Below are 19,372 nucleotides of genomic sequence, written 5' to 3' on the forward strand. Positions count from 1 at the left end.
TTTATTATTCTTAATACTATGACAGCTATTTCAATACAAATAAAAAACACTACAATATAACCTAAATAGATATAGTTATCACTGTTTTTATATCTTAAGAGTAATAAGTATATGATTATCAGACAGAATAAAAAAGAAAAGCCATTGAAGTTGACAGAAAATGTTTGCATATAGTTTTAAAATATTTTATTGTCAGCACTTTGAAATCCAGTTATTATTATATTCCATGAAAAATCAACTTTGCTTTCTCATGTAAACTAATTTCCGAAAGAGATACCCATATATCATGTTCCTAACACTCCAAAGAAATCAGATTATAAATCTACCAGCAGCTGAACCAAAGCTTATGATGATTCTTTTCTCTTTACCTTATGCTAAGGATGTGGAAACCATGTAAAACCTATGTATTCAGAGTCTATTCAAATTGAAAAGAAAGAAGTTTGAAATCCATGTCACCTACTAATATAATTTTATTATCTATATTATACATAAAAATATTTACAATGAAAATTATTTATCTTTTAAGAACAGTGTGTATATATGTGTGCACATATGTGTGTCAGTTTGTCGTTTTATATTTGGAATAAGAAAAGATTAATAACAATGCATTGCTGCATTCCTGACCCATTTAAGATTTCTCCCACAATTTACTATCATAACTCAGTTATTTCCTGCAGACAGACCTCCATTTCAGTCAGTCGTTTTCCCAGTTTCTTGACTTCCTGCTGTGAAAAGAACACATGAACAAAATGTCTGGCATGCAAATCTGACAAAATAGTGTCAGACAGTGCTTTCAAATATTTTCTCTCTACAAAAGAAGGCCACATTACATATTAACTACTATTGCAACAGGGCAAAACGTTTTTAAATTGCACATTTTTTTTTTACCTCGGTACATTTATGTAACTCTTAGTTAAGTAATCTGAGGAAGTTGTAATCCTGTTCTGATTAGTCAAAGATTATAATAAGACTACTATCAGTATGCCAGTCTTAGCTGTCAAAATATGATGTCTTTGAGGAAGAAGCCATTGTCTTCTTTTTCTTCCATCACCGTTTTTCCACAGGCCAACTCCAGGCTCCTTCCATTTACATAAACGTTTGAGGAGGGCCAACAGTCATACTCTATCCTTCTACCTGAATTTGTTGCCAATTTTGTATTTTTTTTGACAATCCCAGGTATACACTGAATAATGCACATGTATCAAAAGTTATCAGAATATATGTATATGTGTGTATGTATACGTGTGTATATATGCATGTATATACAACCTTCCACAAAACATTAGCTATCTAACCACTTATGCTTTCAGTGTTACTTCTTTCTTGCATCAATAATGTTTTCATTTGGGAAATCTATTTAACTTTTCTTTTTTTTCTTTTCCTTTCTTTCTTTCTTGTGTGTGTGTGTGTGTGTGTGTGTGTGTGTGTGTGTGTGTGTGTCTGTTTTGAGATGGAGTCTCCCTCTGTAGCCGAGACTGGAGTGCAGTGGGGTGATCTCGGCTCACTGCAAACTCTGCTCCCGGGTCCTGGTTCAAGCAATTCTCCTACCTCAGCCTCCCAAGTAGATGGGATTACAGGTATGAGCCACCATGCCCATCTAATTTTTGTGTCTTTTAATAGAGATGGGGTTTCACCATGTTGGCCAGTCTGGTGTTGAACTCTTGACCTCATGATCTGCCTGCCTCAGCCTCCCAAAGTGCTGGAATTACAGGCGTGAGCCACCATGCCCAGCATTATTTAATTTTTCTTAATGTTATATTTTCTTTGGCACTACTGCACAGTTGTCATTCCTGACTCCATGTTCCCGTGTTCTACTTTTAATGGAAAATTCATAGTTCATATCACAGTTCATCCATCTTTTCCTTTGGTCTTTTACACCCAGAAAGTTCTCGTGTACTGCTTTGTTCTGAATTTATCACTTGGACCAATAAGTTTGGGAAGCACACACTAAGAGCAAGAATAGGTAATTATATCTGTCCTTGAGAAACAGCCTTTATAGTATTAGATATATTAATATTTTATGAACATATTTAAATATGATTTTGCCATATTTGTTTAAGCAGTATAAAAAAGCAAACATATTTGACTATAGTGGTAAAAAGAGATTTCTTTAGAAAATGACTTTTTGCTTTGGTTTGTTTCTTCAGGGATATGAAATTACTATGAAGGTATATTCATGTTGAACCTGATTTTTAACTGCTAATATTCTGCCCAAACCTTCAGTAAGGAGCATCCTATTCAACAATATCTATTTTTTTTTTTTTTTTTGTATAAAAATGTTTCCAAGTCTGGCACTTCCACTTATGTATAAAACCTTCTTTCTAATTTGTTCTTTCTTGTCTGCTCCAAAGGAACTGCTATATGTTCCTACAACTTTGAACCCATATCACCTGGTTTGGCTTTTTCGCCAGCTGCGGCCTCTCTAATGACTCCCCTGTTTCCAGTAATTGAAACCACACATCAAGACACACTATTCCAGCATGACTGGTTCATGCTGTTGTGTACTGTGTGTGTATGTGTGTGTGTGTGTGTATGTGTGTGTGTGTGTGCATATGCAAGAGAAGATTTTCAAATCCATTCAGAGAATGACTAGTATTTGCAATAAGTAAGTCGGCCAAACTTACTAGCTATCATCATTATTAAGGATCAGGTTGATTTCAGGACTTCAGAAAATAACTTGGATAATTGTCTTTTTTATGCTCTTACATTTGCTATTTTTCAAAATTCTAACACTTGACCTTCTCTCTTAGCAATCTAGATGTGCTTCCTTTATGATCTTATCCCACCAGGTCTATAGGTTAAAAATGTCATTAGTGGGATTGATTCTCAAATTATTTCTTCCAAGCTGCACTGCTCAATACTACATAATTAAATCTAATTTTTATTAAGTAATCACTGCATACTCAACTCTACCCTAAGAACCTTTTATATTTTGACTCATTTAAACCCTCAAAAGAATCATATCTATTTTTAGCTCCTTTAGAGGGGAAAATTGGAGCATATATATGACATATGTGAAACTAGCTAAAATTCTCAATTCCTTTAAAACTACATTTTGTTTGAAAGGTTTTAGAGACAATTCATTAAATCAAAGAAGTATCTTTAAAAATACTTCTAATACATACAATTTTGATAAGGGATTTTTTTTTATGTATAAGCCTGTTCCAACATTTGTATCATGTGAATTAACTCTTGTTCTTTCAATATATTACATGGGTAAATCAAACAATAGCAAATATTTTAAACCAAAGATATTTCCATAATCAGAGATGTAGAACTGAAATATATTGCAGGTTTAAATAATTTGATATGTGTCAGAAAAACAAAATTGAGACAGTCATTGTAATACTTAATTTTCCTACCCAGAGATCACACTGCTATTCTATTTTAATACAAACTCTTATGTAAACATAATATATGTACATATAGATATGTGCATTATATTTAATAGCTGCACAGTATTTAATGGTAGAGATTTACTTTAGTGTATTAACTTATTTTGTGATTTAGGCTTGTATTCATTAGCTTTGGTGAATAACAAACATACCATAAATTAGTGCCTTAAATAGGCAATTTCTTACTTGGTATAGATTGATAAGCAAGTGAGATGGTTTTGCTAATTTGGACTAGGATGGGCTCACCTGCTTTTATTGTCTGTGCTTTTGAAGTCATTTCTAAAGTGTTATTGTCAAGATTAATGTCAAAAATACCTTTCCCTCTGTTTTCTTATAACAATTTTACAGTTTCTATGTTGTTTGCATTTTATTGCATTTTAGGCTTATTTTTGTACCTGATGTGAGTTAAGAGTCCAATTTTCTTCTGCAAGTATATATCCCATTTTCTCCACACAATTTATCAAAAAGACTCTTTCCTCTGTTGTGTATTCTTCACACCTTTTTTTAAAAAAACAGTTAACCAAATAAATCAGGCACAGAAAGACAAATAGTGCACTATCTCACTTATATGATGAATCTAAAATAGTTGAATTCATAGATGCAGGGTAGAATTTGCCAGGAGCTGGACGTGGGAGTGAAATTGGGAAGATTTTGGTCCAGGATACAAAATTTTAGTCAGGAGGAAGAAGTTCCAGGATGGTTAATAATAATGTATTGTTTCTTGGAAACTACTAAGAGAGTGGATTTTGTGTTATTGACACAGACAAAAAAGATGTTGGTGAAGTAATGAAAATATAAATTAATTTTATTTAGTCACTGCACAACTTATTTATACTTCATGATAAATATGCATGATTTTTACCGATTATAAATAGGCCACACACAGTGGCTCACATCTGTAATCCTGATATTTTGGGAGGCTGAGGTGGGAGGATCACTTGAGACTAGGAGTTTCAGAACAGCCTAGGCAACATAGTGAGAACATGTCCCTATAAAAAGACTAAAAATAAAATTAGTCAGTCATGGTCATCCATGCCTGTAGCCCCAGCTTCCCGGGAGACTGATGCAGGAAGCTCAATTGAGACCAGAGTTTGAGGCTACAGTGAGCTACAATAATGCCAAGCACCCGAGCCTGAGTGACACGGTGAGATCTTGTTGCATATACATATGAGTTACATCTCCTATCTATAGATATCTCATATATATAATCTCCTATATTGATACATCTATCTATCTATATATAGATATATACCTACTACATAAAAATGATATATATGTATATTCCTAGCACATTAAAATCATATATATATGTGTGTGTGTGTGTATATATATATATTAAATAAAATAAATTTTAAAAACTAAAAAGAACAATTGATTGTAAATGTGTGGCTTTATTTCTGGGCTCCCTATTCTGTTCTATAGGTCTATATATCTATTTTTATGCCAGCACCAAGGTGTTTTTATTACTGTAGCTTTGTAGTATTTTTTAGTCCAGGTACAGGTGGTGTGATACCTCTGGCATTATTTTTGTTCACTATTCAGGGCCTTTAGTGGCTTTGTATAAATTTTATTTATTTTTCTGTTTCTATGAAACATTTCATTGGAATTTTGATAGGGATTGCATAAAATCTGTAGATTGCTTTGGGCAATGTAAACTTTTCAAGAATATTAATTTTTAAAATTCAAGAACAGAATATCTTTCAGTTTTTCTGTGCCTTCTTTGATTTCTTTCATGAATTTTTTTTTCAGTGTATAGATCTTTCACCTTATTGGTTAGCTCTATTCATAAGTATTTTTTGGAAACTACTGTGAATAAGATCGGTTCCTTGATTTCTTTTTTGGACAATTTATTGTTGGTATATAGAAATGCTACTGAGTTTTATGTGTTATTTTTATAAGGCAGCTTATTGAATTTGTTTATTGGTCCTATTTTTGGCAGAGTCTTTAGAGTTTTCTATATATAATATGGTATCACCAGCAAACAGAGACAATTTAACTTTTTCATTCTGATTCAAATGGCTTTTATTTTATTGTTTAATTGCTCTGGATAAACCTTCTAGTATTATAGTAAATAGAAGTATAAATTCCTAGGATGATATAACCTAGTATGACTAAATAATGAAATAGATCATCTGAACAGACTCATAATGAGTAAGAACACTGAAAATCAGTAATAAAAAAATCTCCCATCGAAGAAAAGGCCAGGATCTGGGTAGTTTCAATGTGAAACACTACCAAATATTCAAAGACCTAATTCCAATTCTTCTCAAACTCTACCAAAAAATTGAGGAGAGACTATTTCCAAACTCACTCTGTGAGGCAAGAATTACCCTGATAGTAAAGCCAGACAAAGAAATCACAAGAAAAGAAAATTCACAGGTTAGTATACCTGATGATCATAGATTCAAAAATCCTCAGCAATCTATCACCATAAGCAAGTGAGATTTATCCGTAGGATGCAAGGGTGGCTCAAGATATACACAGCAGTAGGATATCACATTAGTGTTGAGGAAAGAAAAAAACTATATAATAATATCAATAGATGCAGAATAAACATTTGATGAAATTCAACATCTTTCTTGATAAATACTCAAAAATTATATATAAAAAGGACACACTGCAACACAATAAAGACTGTATATAACAAGCCCACAGCAAACATCATACACAACGATGAGAAGTTGAAACCTTTTCCTCTAAGATGAAGAATAAATAATTTTATATTTATAACTTGACAGAGATTTTTACTTTAAGCTCTGGAAGATTCAATGATAAACATCTTTTGTATACGGAGTTTGTCAAAACACAAGTGATAAATTCTAACAGGTATGGAATGGAATTTATAACAAAACAAGTAAAAAATAACATTGCTAGCTCTGATTCAAAAGATGTTAAGACGTTGAAAAGTACTACAAAAAGAATGTCAATTTTTTAACCGTGGCCACAGGAAACTAAAAAACAGCTTCAGAAGCATTAAGAATCAATGATGTGTGAAATGTTGACATTTTCAGTATTTTGCTTCACACTGTTACTCTGTTTGGAAGATGATTGCCTTCAGGATAAAATTCCCATCATTTCCTGTCAAACTTGAAAAATTTAAGTGCAACAATATATATCGTCCTTACAAAATATACACAACCTCCTAGTCAGGTTATTAACTCCTCTGGGCTTAATAATATTTTTACTGTACCTTACCAAGAAGTCTAATAGCTATATATTCATATTATATTAAAAGCCTTATAAAACATTTATCCACATAAGAATGAGTAAAATGATTCAAGAATGCCCAGCTCACTGTACATCATCTTAGCTCTTTTTCATTAAAATTGCCTGTCAAATACTGATAGAAACTTGAGATGCAGCCAATCTACTTCTTTATATATATATATAAAGATATATATTTTTTATTGCATTTTAGGTTTCAGGGTACATGTGAAGAACATGCAAGATTGTTGCATAGGTACATACGTGGCAATGTGGTTTGCTGCCTTTCTTCTCATCTTAACATGGTAGATGTTTGTTATGCTACAATCTAAGCAGTGTATGTATGCTAAATACACATTCATGTGTGACATGTATGAAGTGAAGATTTAAAATCTACCACAAGTTAAATAAACACAAAATGGCTCATGAGTGTCAAAATAAGATTATATATAAATATATATATGAAATTACTTTCTTATCTATAAAATAATAGCTAAGACAAATGATAAGAAATTATATCCCAAGAAAATTTTAGTGAAGTTTGATCTACAGGTAAGCATTAATAAAAATCTCAACAGTGACATCCCATAGATATGGTTCTCTATGTTTCCATTACATAATCTTTATATATGTATGTGTGTATATATATATATATATATATATATATTTATTGTATTTTAGGTTTTGGGGTACATGTGAAGAACATGCAACATTGTTGCATAAGTACACATGTGGCAGTGTGATTTGCTGCCTTCCTCCCCTTCACCTATATCTGGCATTTCTCCCCATGATATCTCTCCCCCACTCCCCACCCCCGGCTGTCCCTCCCCTATTTCCCCCCAACAGACCCCAGTGTGTAGTGCTCCCCTCCCTGCGTCCATGTGTTCTCATTGTTCAACACCGCCTATGAGTGAGAACATGTGCCATTACATAATCTTACGGTGCTTGCCCCACTCATGCTTGAAGGGTGTATTAACTAGACTTCTAATGCTTGCTCCTTGCCATTCCTTAACTATGTTGTCATATTTTTTTCCATCTCATACCACTTACTATCATTCTAAACTATAAAAAGAGCAACAACTTAGCTTATGTCACATGTTAATTTAGTGCTGTATCAGGAAATTTCCTGTTTTGAGTATAGAAGTGGAAGAGATCGGTCTCTATCCTTTTCTACTTTTACTTTTCAATCTTTAGTAGACTTGAAAGTATTTGACCCATGTCTTGATAGAGCATCAAACTTCCTTACAATTTCCTTGTATTAACCAAAATTATCAGTTTCTAGTGTCATAGGAGATTGATTGCTGTCCCACACAACCAGTATTCTCCCACACACCACTATGTATAAAACATTTTGATAAATTTAAGAGAAACCAGGAAAAATATTATATGCATAATCTATGCCATTAGACAATTATTAATTTAATACCCTCCTATATTATGATACCATAACCCAGGCATTTTAGTTAAATGGCAAAGTAATGTGGAAGATATTCATAATTACAGGTTTTAATAAAAGATTCATGATAATGCTTAAATTAAAATTTTAATTAACAAAATAAACAATAAATCATTTTGTGTATAATTAAAATATATTAAATACACCAAATGTATTATTTAAAATAATTAAAATGAAAATAAATGATTCTTTATCTTACAAAAAAATCGCTATCAGTAGCTTGTATGTGGTATATCTCATTAAGCCTGAAGAGTACCACGTATACTGTAACAGATTTCATGCTTTTCTCAAATGTAAGGTAACCCTTTAACTTTTCATAAACAATAATGTAGTCAGCAGAACAATATATTTGTTTATAACATACTCAATTTAACAGTATGAGCCTGTATCAAACAGATAGTATATATTTTTAATATTATGTGGGCTATATGAAACACCAACCTCTTAATGTGAACCTTTTTTCACAATAATAATCAATATAGAAACATTTATTAACATGTTTAAATTCTGTTACTGAAAGCTGCTTCTTTTATCAGGAATAAACAGAATCAGTGGTGGAAATACATTTCACAATTAAGTAAAATCAAAACCATGTTTCTATAGGGAGAACAAATTTAAATTCAAGTACAGGATAGAGTAAATTTTGGAGAAATTACTAAGTTATAATGAAAAAGAACAGAAGCATATTATGTGAATGAATATCTATAAAAAGTTATGATAATGTTGTATCTATACACGAAATCTAAAAATACCAAAATAGAAATGTCATTTATACTGTTACTATGATATAAAATGAAGTCTAAAATTAATGAATATAGAAGGTATTACAAATGTATTTTAAAATCCCTTAATTAAAAACCTATGTTTATTAAAAACACTGTGACAAAATGACAAAATATTAGAAACAATTTTTGTTAGTGACAAGGTACATCTTAAAATTTCAAATATATTTTTGAATAGTTTATCCTTTCTCACTATATTTTATAACATTAAGGAATTATATTTGTTCCCTACTAATGCTGTTATAAATTTAATGGCTTAAAACAACACAGATTTAATCTATTGTAGTTCTGGAGGTTAGAAGCCTTGTCTTGAAAGTAGCTGGGCTAAGGTTAGGTGTTGGCATGGCTGTGCTCCTCTCTGGAAGCTCTAGAGGATAATCTATTATCTGTTTTTTTCCATTTTCTAGAAACTAGCTACTTTCTTTGACTCAAGTCTCTTTCCTTCATCTTCAAAGCCAGTCACTTCAGAGTGAGTCCTTTTCACACCACCATGAACTGGTTCTCTACCTGACTTCCTCTTCCACTTTTAAAAGACTCTTGTGATTATGTGAAACCTGCTCAGGTAATCCAGGATTACTTTTCATTATAATATCCTTATCTTAATCACATCAAGAAAGTTCTTCTCCCCAGGTAACGTAACAAATTCACAGGTATTTGTTACATATATATTTTTATTTATTTATTGAGATGCAGTCTCGCTTTATGACTCAGGTTGGAGTGCAACGGCAGGATCTCAGTTCACTGCAATCTCTGCCACCCAGATTAAAGCAATGCTTCTGTCTCAGCCTCCTGAGTCACTGGGACTACAGTTGCATGCCACCACGCCCAACTAATTTTTGAAATTTTAGTAGAAATGGAGTTTTGCCGTGTTGGTCAGGCTGATCTCGAACTCCTCATCTCAAGTGATCTGCCTGCCATGGCCTCCCAAAGTGCTGGGATTACATGTGTGAGCCACTGTGCCTACCCACATATTATTACACATTTATAGGTAATTGCTACAGCAGCATTCCACTTCCTGATACAAAAGCTGTATTACTTTCCAGTTGCTGCTATAAAAACTTACCACACAGTTAGTATTACTTGGTTATTATTAAAGTATCACAGGATTACCTCCTTTTTGAGGGATCCAATGGAGTATATTCATTGGGGTTCTCTAGAGAAACAGAACCAATAGGAGATTGTCCACACACACACATGCACACATGCACATGCACACACACACACCTCCCAATACATACACACACACACAGAAGGGGACATCAAAAAGTTTGTGGAAAATGGAATTAAACAAGAAAAACATAAAATATACAAGACTGACACAAGAACACAAAATCAAACATCGCATGTTCTCACTCATAGACGGGTATTGAACAATGGGAACACATGGACACAGGGAGGGGAGCACTATACACTGGGGTCTGTTGGGGGGGAGTGGGGGAGACAGCGAGGGGTGGGGAGTTGGGGAGAGATAGCAAGGGGAGAAATGCCAGATATAGGTGAAGGGGAGGAAGGCAGCAAATCACACTGTCATGTATGCACCTATGCAACAACCTTGCATGTTTTTCACATATACCCCAAAAGCTAAAATGCAATAAAAAAAAAATATATATATATATATACACACACATTATTTCTCAACATAATCTCCATCAATTTCATGACACCTTTGTAAGTAATGATACCAGCCATTTAGTCCATCCCTAAAGAACTGAGGTTCCTGGGAATTTAACCATGTCAATGCACTCTCTTTTATACTATTAATTGGAAAAATATATTTAAATATGGTTTTAAGATTAGGAAGTGAAGGTCAGAAGGAGCCATATCAGAATTATATGATAGATGCCTAATGATTTATTATCAAAACTCACATAAAATCACCCTATTTGATGAAAGAAATGAGCACAAGACGATCATAACGGAAAAGGACTCAGGTGAAGATTCTCCAGGCATTTTTTTGTAGTAAAGCCTCAACCAACTTTCTCAAAACACCCTCATAATAGGCAGATGTTATTGTTCTTTGGCTTTCCAGTGAGTCAACAAGCAAATTGCCTTAAGCATCTCCAAGGGGACTTTGCCATGATTTTGCTCCTGACCAGTCCACTTTTGCTTTGACCAGATCACTACCACCTTTTGGTAGCATTGCTTTGATTATGCTTTGTCACCAGGATTTTACTGATAAATCCATGTTTCATCTCGTTATAGTTCTTCAAAGAAATGCTTCAGGATCATTATCTCATTGTTTAAAATTTCCATTGAAAGCTCTGCTCTTGTCTGCAGCTGACCTGGGAGCAATAGTTTTGGCACCCATCATGTGGAAAATTGGCTCAGCTTTAATTTTTCAGTCAGAATTATATAAGCTGAACCAACAGAGAGCATCTATTTTGTAGGTTATTGTTTCTGCTGTTAATCATTTGTGTTCTTCAATTAAGTCATGTACAAAATAATTTTTTTTTTTGCAAATTGATGTGGATGGTCTGCCACTGCAGACCTCATCTTCAACATTATCTTGTTCCTTCTTAAAACCAGGTATATATTTATAAACTGATGATTTCTTTGGGGCATTGCCCACATAAACTTTTGGTAAAGCATTGATGATTTCACCATTCTTCCACCTAAAGTCGCTATAAATTTAAGTTTGTTCTTCAATTTTAGCAGAATTCATAATTCATTTGCAGTCAATTGATATTTGTCAAAGTTGCCAGAAACACACAATAGAGGAAGGAAAGTCTTTTCAGTAAATGGTATTAAATAAACTGAATATATACACGCCGAAGAATGAAATGACACCCGTCTCTTACACCATACATAAAAGTCAATTCAAAATGGATGAAAGACTTAAATAGAAGACCTGAAACTGCAAAGCTACTAGAAGAAAACATGGGGGAAAATATTTTTAACATTGGTTTTGGCAATGAATTGTTTTTTGGCTATGACCCCAAAAGCACAGGCAACAAAAGGAAAAATAGGAAAATAGAACTACATCAGACTAAAAATGTTCTGCTCAGCAAAGGGGCAAATCAACAGAGTGAAAAGACAACCTACAAAGATGAGGAAAATCTTTGCAACCATATATGTAATAAGGTGTTAATATGCCAACTATTTAAGAAACTCAAATAAATCAATATAAAAAATAATGACCCAGTTATAAAATGGGTGGAGAAACTGAATAGACATTTATCAAAAAAAAAAAAAAAAAGACATACAAATGACCAACGGGTATATGGTATAATATCCAATATCACTAATCAACAGAAATTAAAATTCTAATTATAATGAATTATTGCCTCATATTTGTTAGAGTAGTTATAAAAAGTCAAAAGATAAACATTGTTAGCAACACTGTGAAGAAAATGGAACTTTTGTACACTGTTTTGATCATAGTGTAAATTGGTATAGGCATTACAGAACCCTATGAAGTTTCCTCGAAAATTAAAAATAAAGTTATTATATAATCCAGCAATCCCACTTTTTTGCGTATGTCCAAAGGAACTGAAATCAGTATCTCAAAGAGATATCTGGAGTTTCATACACATTGCACCATTATTTGTCACAGCAAAGATACGAACTTAACATAAATGTCCATCTAGGTAAATTAAGAAAATGTGATCTATGTTTGTATATCACACATATTTAATGGAATCCTTTTACCCTTAAAGAAGTTTAAATGCTATTTAACCTTAAAAAAGAATAAAATTGTGTTATTTCTTACAAATTGGATGAATGGAGGACAGTATATTAAGTGAATAAGCCAAGTACAGATACCAAACTCTGCATAATCTCACTTTTTAGAATTATAAAAAAAAAAAAAAAATCTGTATCATAGAAGCAGAGTTGAATGATCATTGCTAGGGTCTGGGGTGTGGTGGAAATAGGGAGATGTTGGTCAAAGGATACAAAGTTTCAGTTAGGCAGAAAAAATAATTCTGAAGATCTAATGTACAGCTTTGTGATTAAATTACATTCTTGTAATTTGCTAAGAAAGCAAAGATCTTAAATGCTCTCATCATACACACGCAAAATGGAATTATGTGAGAGATGGACATGTTAACTAGCTTGATTGAAGTAATCATCTTAGAACACATACATGTGTCAAAACATAATAGTATACATCATAAACACACAATTTCAATTTGTTAATTATATCTCAAAAAAGTTGGGGGAAAAATAAAAATATAAAGAGATAGAAATATCTAGTTTAGTATGTGTGAAATCTTTTATCTCATAATACGAGCCATATTAGTTAATCTTTCCATTATGAGGTTGTATTTAATTAAGTCATATTAATAAGAATACTTACATAATTTATATATTTCCTAAGAGTATTAATGAGACAGGCCTTTTAAGTTTTCCACTACATTTTTATATTTGCTATGTTTGCACACTGATCTGGAAGATAAAATTGTACAGCTATGTTTTTGTGAGTGATGTTATCAAATGGCTTGATATTTGTAAAATGAGAATATACTACACAATTATTCTGGTTTTGTTGTTGTTATTGTTGTTGTTTTAACTTAAGAATACATTCTGAAAGTCTTTCTAGGCAAGATTTAATTAAGAGCTCCAAATTAGCATGTTACTAATACCATACAGTTTACCAGTCTTCTCTATTATTGAGATATCAGGTCTCCTGTTTTTGCTAACAAAATAGCAAACTTACAAATATGTTTCTATAGTCTTTATATGACAAATCTTTTTACTGCAAGTGCTTTTAGAGCAACATGGTACTTAAAACGAAATGTTAAAAGGTAAATATATTTTTCAATTTGAATATATTATTTCCTATTTCCCTCCTAAAATCTTGAAGAAATTGGTCAATCTTTTTGCGCATTAGAATAATCTGCCTTGTACCTAATAGTGGAAATTATTTTTCTTTGTAAATATTTTGCCATCTAATGGACGATAGTGATATATCATAATAATTTAACTTGAAATTCTTATTATTATCCAAATAGATACCATATTTTTGGTGTTTATATATTTTCATAATTTTTCCACTTATTTTTTGAATATTTTACTTGTCAATATATAAAAGCTTAAAGCACATTAGGAATGTGAACTATTTGATTGCTATTTTGTTGCAGTATTTTCCCGTATTCTTTTGATTTCATTTATATAGACATGCCAAAATTTGTGCACAGTCTAGCTTTCCTGTTAATTATTTTCAGACACAAGAGCCATTGGTGTTTTTTTAATAAACAGGTTTTTAATCCATATAATAGAATAAACTACTTCTATAGAATAGAAATATTCCTCAGAGTTACACAATAGTTTGCCAGATAAACATAAATCAATTTATACTGATCATTATATCATTTTGTGTTAATATTCAAAAGACTAACACTTAAAAAAATTAGGCAGTCTCAAAACAAATTTTTAAGTAAATATTGTATAATTCTCCCTTATATCATCATGATTTACATCTTTAATATGATTTATTTTATATAACAAGTATGTATTCAATATGTATATTCTAATGCCTTTAATAGGCTTTTTCTCAATTTTCCAGAGAATAACGTTTCATTTTCTTTGGAACCAATATATCATAATTATTTTAAAATATATGTTTTTATTTCTCCTTCTTAATAAATTATCTTAGTAACTCTAGTTATTTTACAAAGTATTACTGTTTTTGTCACATACAATTATATCACTTATAAATCCTGATGATTTGGGCATTACCGTAAGTATGCTAATTATAATCTCTCATTACAGTAGCTTTAGCTTTCTTTAATCATAAATAATAATATCTAGTATAGTAGAAATGTTTATTTTACTGCAATTTTAATGAAAATTGCTTCAGCATTTTGTTATTTAGTATAAAATGTCCTGTTGATTTTTGGTAAATTTCCTTTAATATTTTATTTTCATTCTATTTTATTAGCTTACTTACCCCATTGTTATATTCAAGAAGGAAAAAAAAATTCATAAGGCTCTACCTGCCACATTTGTATAATTATTAAATAACTTTATATATCCATTTGATAACTAGAATTCCTAATTTTTTACAACAAGAATGCAATATAAAGTAGATAAAATATGCAACATTGCATCTAAGCCTAGAAAATTAATAGTAGACAGAAATAAATTAGAAAATAGGTAGGTACGTGAGCACAAAACATTGCATTTTTTGTGTGTGCATTGGAACAGAAAGTTCTCCACAAACTAATCAGAGGTAAATTTATTTCCACCTAATCAAATGACCTGGAAAAAGAGTCATTATTTTTTCTTTACCCTGCAGAGAAATATACACTGGATGTCAGAAAGATGAGAAATATTTCTATAGGTGTTATTACTTTTAAATAACTTGTTGAACAAAACTTCACCAAAGACTTTTAATAAGGATAATTTAGTTATTGCATCATTATATTTGTAATACTAAATATATGTTTATTTTATACATATAGGACTAGTTTATTCAATAACTATTTCATAAATTTTTGCATTTTTCTCTTATCTGATTGTAAACCAGTACAAAATAATAGTATCCACAGTCCATTTAATGTACTGAGTGTATTTGTTAAACAATGTTAATTTATTTTGTCTTTAACCTAGCAATGTGAATGGCAGTGCCTATAGCAAGAAGAAAAGACATTGTCACTATCACTGGATAGTTTGGTGATTTTCATTAGTGCAAACCAGGATGGCTAAATGATAGAGTTCTTTACATAGTGGTTCTCCGGTTAACAATATGAGTTAGACTTGGTTTGCTTTAAAATGAAACTTACCAATGCAAAATGCATTCATTTGCATATATGCTTGCACACACACTCCTAAGTAACACACCGTATAAAGTGATGTAGATATAGACCTATTTTCAGATTCAGTCATTTGTGTAAAGAGATGACTACTATATTTAGATAATGAAAATGTTTCTTCACTTAGAGGCAAGGGAAGGATGGAAACTAGAGTTTAATCATAATTATTGAAGACATTTTAATGTATTGTCATGACATGCAGATTTAAAGTTCATGAGGTTCAACTTGCAGTGGCAATATTAAAATTGTATATAATTCCAAACAATAATCTAACAATGCTGAGTAATGCCACTCGACATCAAGCATTGACTAAAATTTCTCCTACAGTTATAAGTTTAGTATAGAATTTTTAATATAGAATACTGCCTTGCAGCAACAGTAAATTCATACAGTGCTACCACATCCCATCTTGTACTTAAATTAGGTGCATCAGGCCCCTAAACAGCCTGTTTCATAACAGTATTCAAAAGTTATTTTAAGCTCAGTCTCCTGTGCAGAGTATCAACAAAATGTTCACCTACTCTGCTGATGAATCCTGTTGGAAATTGTTTGTTTTATTTCATTGAGCTTTGAAAGTGATCATAAATTCTGTTCAATAAAAGGAGAATGCATAGAATGCAGATTCACATGCCAGGTGGATATAGTAATAAATTTGACAGCTAGAGTGACTATAATAAAATGAATAGATTTTATTGGCAGGGCAAGACTCGTTTTAATATATAAAAGACAAATGCCATAAAATGTCATATATTTCATGATATGTATATAAATTTTTTGAAACACGTCATACTCTTCCAGAATCTTGCCATAATTACTAACCATGAATGTTAACATATAGTAATTGTATTTTAAGACAAAATTATATCAAAATTACAAATTTATGTAGCCTCATTGAAGAATACAAACAATCTGACTAACCAATCCATTGCTCTGAAATTCCTGGTGTTAAAATAGTCTAAATAAAGAAAAAGCTTGTTTTTTTTGTCAACGATTATAAGTTACAGAGAGCCTGAGTATTCTCTCTCAGCCTTTGTTTACCATATTTAACATGTTTTCCCTAGGAAATGGGTTGTATCTAGAGAATAAGACCTTAGATAATATCTTTCTTTGGTGAAGAAAAGGCTAATCTTTGGCTTTCAGTTAATTTCTGGCATGTACAAAGCTTCAAAATAATCACTCAATATCTGACAACAAGAAAAATTTGGATGACTTTAAAATTAATTAATTGTATTCTACCCATCAGAGAACTGTGGTTTCAGAGCAAATTGCAATTCACAAATGTTGGAGAGACAGGTGCATATGCGTTCTAGCTGAACTTTGCTTACTTGTAGCCCATGCCACTTGAGTCATAAACTGATATGAACACTTAAATAGTAATTCTGATGAGTAGCTGAAGGCTAAAGTAACACCTGACACTTATAATTTTATAAGGGATACTTCACTTTCATGTCTTACCTTCAAGAATCCTGTCAGGTTCTCACAGTGAAGATTCAGGAATAACCTTGACTTACTCTGTTTTCTGTTACTTATCACAGAATACTTATAATGAATAATTTATTCAGAAAATGAATTTATTTCTTACAATTATGGAGACTGAGAAGTCTAAATTCAAGGGTTGCATCTTGAGAGGGCCTTCTTGGTAGCTGGGAGTCACTACAGAGTCCCAAGTTGACAGGGCATCACACAGTGACAAGGCTGTCTGCTAGCCCAGGTCTCTCTTACTCCTCTTGTAAAGCTACCTGTTTCATACTCTTGATAAACTATTAATCCCATAACCCATTAATCCATGAATGGGAGTATGAACATTTTATTTCTATAGTTTTCTTTGAATTAAAGCTTTTGAATAGGTTGTGACCATTTTTATCTCTAATAATGTATATGCCATACATTTTAATCTATCAATATAGTTTAATCAGCATTATAATGAAAACCATGTGTCTGGCATATTGTTTAGTTTTTTGCAAGTTTTTGATCTTATATTATTGTGATTAGTTATAATTGGAATTATTTTAATTGACTTTTTAAACATTTTCTTTTGTTTTATATTCTTTTCAACAATTTCTCTCTCTTATCTTACTTAATGTAGTAATTTTTTAAATCTTAATCTATTATTACTCTCATCTGATTGGGAGTTATACTCCCTGTTACAAATAACTTTAATGGTGGGCATGGAACATAATTCATATAACCTGAGCTTCATATCTTACACTAAAATTAACTCAAAATGGTTTATGAACTTAAATGTAAAACACAAAACTATAAAATCTTTCAAGAAAAGAGAAAATGTGGGGGATCTATGGTTAGGCAAAGGTTGGGATCTACAGTTAGGCAAGAATTTCTTACACTAAGCAACAAAACACAACAAATAAAATGTTAAAGTGGAATTCATCAAAATTTTAAAAATTTGTTCCGCCAAGGATATTTTTAAGAGAGAATGAAAAGACAAGCTAAAGAAAGTATTTTTTTTAATATTTAGTAAAGAACCAATGTCTAGAATATATAAAGAATACTGTTAACAGTAAGAAAACAATCTTATTAGAAAATGGGCAAAAATAAAAGAATAGTTATTTCACCAGAGAATCTATAGTTAGCAAATAAGCTCACAAAACATGTGTTCTATATTATTAGCCATTAGGGAAATGCAAATTAAAATCACAATGACATTAATTACCTACCTATCACACTGGCTAAAATGAGAACAAGTGTCAATATCAAATGCTAGGAAAGATATGGAGAAACTGGAACACTCATATTTTGCTAATAGGAATGTAAAATGCTACAACTTTTCTTGAAAACAGCGTGGTTGAAAAAACTTTAAAAGTAAACATGCAACCATTATACAATCCAGTAACTGCACCCCTGAACATTAATATTACAAGTAATAAGTAATATTCATGAAAAACTTGTGTATAAATAATTATATTAGCATTATTCATTATTGCCAAAATCTGGATAAGTCCAGATGTTCACTAATGGATCTGTGGTCAAACATTTGTAAAAGAAAATACTATTCAGCAATTAGAAAAGAAAAAAGTCTATTGACACACACAACAATCTGGATGAATCTTGGAGAATTATGCAGAATCATAAAAGTTAATTCTGAAAAGTTACATACTACATAAATCCATTCACAAGTTGAAATGGCAAAATCACAGAAATAAAGAACAGATCAACGGTTTCCAGCATTTTAGAGTAGAGGAGTAGGTGTTATTATAAAATACATCATGAGGGATCCTGTGGTGATGGCTCAGCTCTTGACAGTATCAGTGTTATTATTTTGTTTATGATACTGTATTATACATTTCAAGATGTATGTAAACAATTTAACTTTTGAAGGAATCTGGGTTTTTTTATTTTTTATTTTTATATTTCCTTCAACTTTTATTTTAGATTCAGGCACTACATGTGCAGGTTTGTTACCTATGTATATTACATTACAGGTTTGAGATATGAATGATCCTGTCATCCAGGTACTGAGCATAGCACCCAAATAGATAGTTTTTCTAACCTTGTCCCCCTCCCTCCCTTCTCTTTCCAGTAGTGTCCAGTTTCTATTGTTGCCATCTTTATGTTCAGGAGTACTCAATGTTTAACTCCCACTTATAAGTGAACATCTAGTATTTGCTTTTGTGTGTTAATTTGTACTTAGTTTTCTGTGTTAAATTATTTAGCATTATGTCCTTCAGATGCATCCATGTTGCTGCAAAAGAACATGAGCTTGTTCTTTTTCATGGCTGCATATTAGTCCATGGTGTATATATACTAAATTTTCTTTATACA

The 19,372-nt window shown here is 31.6% G+C and overlaps 1 long non-coding RNA gene across 1 annotated transcript in view; it reads right to left on the reverse strand.

Moving 5' to 3' along the window:
• Positions 1-379: 379 nt before the first annotated feature.
• Positions 380-19,372, reverse strand: part of LOC135272604 (uncharacterized) — a 31,054-nt gene continuing 12,061 nt past the window's right edge. The window contains exons 2-3 of the long non-coding RNA XR_010340624.1: positions 3,791-3,893; positions 380-725 (exon numbers count right to left, since the gene is read on the reverse strand). This is a non-coding gene — a long non-coding RNA (uncharacterized LOC135272604). The remainder of the gene's footprint in view (positions 726-3,790; positions 3,894-19,372) is intronic.

The sequence above is a fragment of the Aotus nancymaae genome, unplaced genomic scaffold (genome assembly GCF_030222135.1).
Source record: "Aotus nancymaae isolate 86718 unplaced genomic scaffold, 86718_ANA_hifiasm-v0.15.2.pri h1tg000117l, whole genome shotgun sequence".
In the NCBI taxonomy this organism is placed as follows: Eukaryota; Metazoa; Chordata; class Mammalia; order Primates; family Aotidae; genus Aotus; species Aotus nancymaae.